The sequence below is a fragment of the Prosopis cineraria genome, unplaced genomic scaffold (assembly GCF_029017545.1).
Source record: "Prosopis cineraria cultivar Desert tree isolate PC_DT_omini unplaced genomic scaffold, ASM2901754v1 PC7, whole genome shotgun sequence".
Classification (NCBI taxonomy): Eukaryota; Viridiplantae; Streptophyta; class Magnoliopsida; order Fabales; family Fabaceae; genus Prosopis; species Prosopis cineraria.
Window position 1 is genome coordinate 26,439,235 of NW_026555338.1, and position 7,085 is coordinate 26,446,319.

Below are 7,085 nucleotides of genomic sequence, written 5' to 3' on the forward strand. Positions count from 1 at the left end.
GTGCAATTCCTATTTAAAATAAAAGTTTTTTATATTGATAATTTTAATGAGATAGAGTAAATAGTATATGGTAATCTCTTTCTTTACAATACGTTAATTATATTAATACAGTTTATTTTTATATTTATCTATTTAATAATTTTTTATTTATATCATATTTCTTGCTTTATTTTTGAAAAAGTCACTAGCTTAATATAGAAGATGAACAATAACTTGATGTTGTGCATGGCTTGTCCATTGATATTGCTCTTATAGTCTAGAGATCATTTGTAATTGCTATCATAACATGTTATGTCTCATATGTATACTTGACTTTAAGTTATATACCTATAATTGCGATTGATGTAATTCAATAATTAACTTTAAATTGTTATAATTTATGTACTCGTGTTGTTTTGGTTTAAAACTTAATGAGTTATGTGATTTAAAATTTTAATAAATATTATTGTCTGTTTTATCAGGACAATGAGACGTCTTGATCTCGTCTCGAACCTATCCTAATTCCTAATGAGACAAGATAGGACATAAGATAAAAATTTAGTTTCGTTCATTTTTTAGGACAAGACATGAAATATGGGTGTCCTGGTCTTGTCCCATGAATATCCCTACTGAAAAACTAAACAAAAATCCTAGATTGATATGAATCTTGTTAAGTGGTGCTTGGTTGTCTTTACCTATTTATCCCTATATGCTAACACGTTAAGTGATAAAAATAAATGGATGGGGTTGAACTAATGAGTTAAGTAGTAATTGCAAATCAATCGAGTTAATCCACAATCATCAAAAGTTCAACATTTTGGGAAGAAATGGGAAGAGATTAGAGTATGATCATATTAGTGATGTGATACATTTTAAGTCAATCGAGTGAATGCACAATCAACAAATCTTCATCCTAGTAATTAATACAGCAAATGTTATGGGTATTATATTGATATGATACTCTATTTGTTCACAATATAATAAGTTAAATTCTAAATCATATTAATCGATAAGTATTGTATAATTTGATTGCCATCATTTGTTGACGTGGGTCATGATCATATCTGTGTGTCTGTGTGTGTATATAAGGCGTAGAGCAGATGAATAGTTGAAGGCAAGACGGTTCCAAAATATAGATTTAAGATATCGAAGAAATGGGAAGAGATTCGACCAAATTGGTGGCTTGCTTGCTGATTCTCTCTCTCGTTGCATCTGCTGGTAACTCATCTCACTCTCACTCATCTCTCTCTCTCTCTCTCTCTCTCTCTCTATATATATATATATATATATGACATATATAAGGGAGAATGACACTGAGGTCTCAAAAAGATCAATTAATTTAAATTAGGTCTCAAGTGTTAGATTTTAAAAATTTACAACTCAATCTTTTAATTTTTAAACTTTATTGTAATGAATTTGTAACTTCTATTCTAAATTTTAATGAGAAAAAAAATATTTTTTATTCTTCAATCATGTGAAAATTTAAAACAATAAATTGCAAATTCATCACAACGCAATTGTAAAATTGAGAGATTGAGTTGTAAATTTTTAAAGTTTGACACTTATATTTGGATCTAAATTGAATCAATTGATTCTTTTAGGATCTCTTTGTCCTTCTTCCTATATATAATTGGTCAAAAATTGATGATGTGGATGAATGGTGACACGTGTAGGGAAAGGAGTGGCAGGAGAGATAAGAAAGGGGAAATGCTTTGCGCAGTATGATTGTGAGGGAGACTGTACAAAAGAACAGTTGAAATGTCCCAATAAGTTCGCCAGATGTAGTTGGGATGGCTGGTGCTTTTGCTGTTCTGATACTCCTCCTTCTACTACTCGTCCACGTCATCATGATATTCATAACCAAGTTTAAATTGTACATGTGGACTATTATGAATCATATCTTATTTTAAATAGAGTGATCTATGCATCACCTACACACACGCACACACATCATGCTCCAAGTAATAATAAGACCTGGTGTCATGTTTCATTTTGCTCAACATACTTTTGGCTTATAATAAGTTGTGTACTCCTTTTACTTTTAATCTTTAATATGTGACGAATTTAACAAACTTCATGGTTATTTAAAAAAAAAAATAGTAGCCGTATTCTTAAAATTGGTTTGAAAAAAAATGTGCGGCTCTCTAAGTTTACCTTCCTTTGCAATTAATAACCTTAATAAATTGTTGTTTAACAACTCAAATGACAATAACCAACAAAAGTTGATTCAGTTAGTGAGGATTTGACCCGTAATTAATAAGGTTTGAAGTTAAATCTTATTATTGATATGAGGACTTTGTTGGTAAGTGATCTATAAGTACTTTTGTAAATATTTTTTGAGTTTAGAGATATATCATGACTTTAGTCAGTCTTAAAACCCAACTCGCATAAATTTTTATATATATATAAAAGAATTTAAATGACAATAAATAAATAAATAAGGGGAAAAATTGAAAAATAACATTAAGTAATCTACATTTGCCTTATATTAAGTCAAAAAAAAAAACTTTCAAATCTCATCCAAGATTAAAGACAGGAGGGAATATTTTCTTGTATTTTAAGTTTGAGTTACGTGTTAAGGTTCAGAATATATATCGATATAAATTAAAAGGGTTATATCTTTGAAAAAAAATAAAATCTAACCAATAGATAATTTGATTCTAATAAAAAAGCTAGTACATTAAAATGTAGTAAATTAATGTTTAAATTCTCATTAAATTCTCACCGAATGATATGTCCATATTTAATACTTAATTAATAGAACATGGACTTGTGCACAATAAAAAATAATAATAAAATTCAAGGAATATATTGAACCTAGTCCAAACTAATTTAGAAATTACTAGCCAGTATAAAAGTTGCTATTTTGCTAACAAAGTGTATGTATATATAAAAAAAATAAGGGATAATGAAACTTTTCAACTTTCAAATTTGTCCTAGTTATTACATTGATCCTTGAAATTTAATTTTTATCAATCAAGTCCTTAAAGTTTCATAGCCAAGCACCATTAGTCCTTATGATATTATTTCCCCTTCAAATAACCAAAATGACTAATTGTGTATGGTTTTGAAACTTTAAGAACTTGATTAATAAAGATTAAATTTTATGAATCAAATCAATAATTAAGGTAAATTTGAAAATCTAAAAATTTTATTATCCCAAAAATAAAATCTAACTAATGGGAGTTTAATCTAGTAGAAGGATTAGTCTCTTATAATATAATAAATTAAGGTTTGAATTCATATTAAAAGAAGTGTCAACATTGAGTTTTCATATGCTCATGATAAGTAAGCCAATCGTGTGAATTACTTTTGCCATGTCTTCTATCTACCTTCTTTTTTTTTTTTTGTTTTTATGATTACCACCAAAAAGTTGTCTTTATTTTTGTTAAATGTTGCAAGGAGAATGACTTCTTATATTGTTTAAATGTTGCATGTGCCATTATTGTCAAACTCACAAATTGATTCTTTAAATTTAATATTTTTATGTTTCTATTTTATAAATTCATGTCAATTCACTTGTAACCTCGAATTATATGTAAACTCAATTATATTCATACAGTGAGAAATTGTGAATCACGGGGGCATAATATATTTACACATATAAAAATATACTTGTTATAAAAAAAATCACAATACTATAGTTTTTTTTCTGAGTTTTTTTTTTAATCTTAATTTCTCTACAAGGTTTTATATTTTAGTAATGTTGAATTTTTTTCATGTTTGATACTATCAAAAATTTATTTACGTATGTAAGTAACCAAACAATCATTTAACAATTTATCTCCCATGCAATTTTATTTATAATTTTTAATGATATTAGTAGTAGAGAAAGCCCTTTTAACTATTGTAGTTGCCACTTGTAATACAATAATAATAACAAACTTTATCCCACTAAGTGCAACGTCCATTTCTTTTCCATATGTACTCATTTTAAATTTTGTCTTTACGTGAATATTTACACATGTATCTTAACATATGTATCTATGTTACTCTCGCTTTATGCTCTTGTAGTTGCCACTTATAATATTAAAGCTAATTCTAAAAGCAAATACATCAATGGATATACAATGTGCGAAGATACTATTTAGGGATTTAGTTTTCTTAACTAAAGTGAAGTGAGAAGAAATGAAAAAAATAGAGAGTAAAAGTCAATTTTAATGAGAAAAATAAATAGTGACAAAATAAAATAATAAGCATAAAATGTTATTTGGGTCATGAAAATTATGAGTCTAAAAAAAAACATTTTGTGTTGAAGTACTGAAATATTATCAGTTTCCTGTTGAAGGGTGTGAGTTTCTTCGGTAAATTAAAGGTAAATATTTTAGAAAGAAATTTTGTAACGATAAAAGACACAAACAACCAAGTAGTCTTACTTCACAAATTCCATACAAAAATTAAAAATTACTGATCATAAACAGAAAAAACCACCAATCCAAAAGCATCATCCCAAACATATTATGAATTATCCAATTTGCCTAAGGAGTCTTATTTCTGTCTTCACGTATCCTCGACCAATTTCATGATATCTAGCTTAATCATTTTGGGAAGTCAATTGATATCATTGAAATTGGAGGAATCGTGATATTCATGTTTGGCTGAGCATTCTCCAATAGAGTTTTCAATGGTACAACCTATATACAAGTCAAACACAAACATACGTAAGTGTAATTTCACAATGAGCTTTAATTTACACCAATTTTCTCCAATAAACAAATTAATCTTGATCAAAATGATGGAAAAAAAATCATATATATACCTTAACAGGATTGTCAAAGCTATTCTCATCTCTGATATTGCCAGAAGTGAGTAATGTAATTGTGGATCCAGGGAGATTTGCATTGGGATCCAAGCCATCAATTTTAATAACAAGAGTAGTTGCTCGGTTAGCAAAATTCACAACCCAACAGAAACATTTCAAATCTATTGTAAGTAACAAATTACCCATTAATTTGACTCCAACATTGATGATCGGTCTATATGCCTTACTTTAATTCTTAAATAAATTCTTTTGTTTGCTTTATCTTGCCAAACAATTGCTGAAGCAATAATTGAAGACGGGGCATTGAGTTTTGAGTTAACATATGTTGCTCCACTTGATTGTGTGAATAGTTGTTGCAACCAATAACTAGGAACTCCGTGGTTTTGATATGAATCAAACACAAGTGCATCTGGTTTCCATCTATATTATCCACACATAAAAACTGCACAAGTTTCGTTCAAAGTGTATGCATGTATAAATATATACACAAAAGAAAATAATTGAAGTATATTACTTTTGGTCATTGTAATTTACAAAAAGTGGCGCATAAGAGACCATTTCCACAAGATGACTGCAGCATAAATACCAATATATTAGCGTTTGTGTCATTAAAAAATTAAAAACATGATCATTTTAAGTTACTAAAATGTTTATTCAATGATTTAGAGAACAATAAACTTGTTCTTATATCTCTAATCTCATAAGAAAAGTAGCTTCTCCCAAGGCAGACAAGAGGGACCCGAATCCAGCATCTTCTTTTCATACAGCATAATCACTAATAAAAGTCTTGGTGCCAATACGTCTCACAGAATCAAACTTGTTGTACTTTGAGAAAATATCCTCAGCAGTGGTGTGTGTATTTATATATATATATATATATATATATATATATGAAAGTCTAATAAAACTGCAAGGTGGTCCAATGGTTTTACAATGGCATCACAATTTGAGATTATTTGCATATCTGGATAGTGATGTTTGATGGTTTTATAGAATTTAAGATAATTTTCTTGATAACTATACATGTCACAATTCTCGTTTCCAACAGCAACATATCTAGATTAAATGGTTTAGGATGTCCCAAGGAAGCTCTAATCTTGCCCCACTTTGATGTGTTCAGACCTTCAGCAAATTCTATACCATCAAGAGCTTCCAATAAAATCATTAATTAAAATATTAGTTGAACTTATTTACTAAAAAATTAAAGAGGAAGTCAAGATTTTAAAATTATACTTGCACAAAAGGACCAATCTCAGTTGTATTGATTTCTTCTTGACGAGCAATTCCAGCATTAAACACCCATATTGATAGAGCACCAAGGTCTTCTGCAAGCTTTTTAAACACAAAAAGTTGTGACACATTATTGACTTATTGATATACCAAAAGCCATAATGATATAATTACTTAAAAAAAAAACAAAGAAAGAAAGAAAGAAATGGCCTACTTGAAGCATCTCTAGAAAAGCCAAACCATCAGCGATCCAATAGACCCATGGGTCATTAAAGTGGCCAGGTCTATTCTCCCAAGGTCCAATAGTTTCTTTCCAACTAAATGCATTTCTTAAGTTTTGTCCTTCAAGGTAAATACAACCTAATGCAATGCAATATATAATTAAATTAATTATAACATCTTAAAACATACTTCCTCTCATCTCATTTATAAATCACATACTAAAAGATTTATTTAGTCTCATTTATAAGTCATGATGCAACTTTTTAGGTAATATTTAAAATATATTTTTAAAATTATCCTCCATGAAAGAAAAAAAATAACATGACATTATTTTTTTGATTTGTTATATAGGGGCATATTTAAAATTATACACACTTTTATTCTTTGTACTTTTTTTACATTGATATTAATAAGGTTGATATAAATGATTTATAAAAAGGACCAAAGGAGTACATATTTAGAGATGTATCATTTTACATCAGCATACTTGGAAATCGAAAAAAAAAAATTGGTTTCAAATCTGCCACCATTTGATATAACTCCTTTCAAAATCCATGTCCCTAAAATGAAATGGGAATATAATTATAATCACGTAAAAGATAAGTGTAAGAACAAATATTTTTTCATGTGATTAAAAAATACAATTTCAAATATTACAAACATTATAACTTATAAGTATCCATGGGCATGACCAAGACTTGATCCAACCAAATTACTCCCTTTTTTGCGGTTGTAATTTGCAAACTAGAATTAAAATCCGATCCAATGGCTTTAAGAATAGTTTCTATCCTTTCTACACTTTGAACAACATTTGCAGATGCCCTACATATAAATCAAGAAAATAAAAAGCTCTCACACAAAATAATTATTAGAGAGAATAGCTTAAAGGTAA

At 28.4% G+C, this 7,085-nt stretch overlaps 1 pseudogene; it reads right to left on the reverse strand.

Moving 5' to 3' along the window:
- Nucleotides 1-4,517: 4,517 nt before the first annotated feature.
- Nucleotides 4,518-6,882, reverse strand: LOC129316646 (alpha-L-arabinofuranosidase 2-like; annotated as a pseudogene).
- Nucleotides 6,883-7,085: the final 203 nt, after the last annotated feature.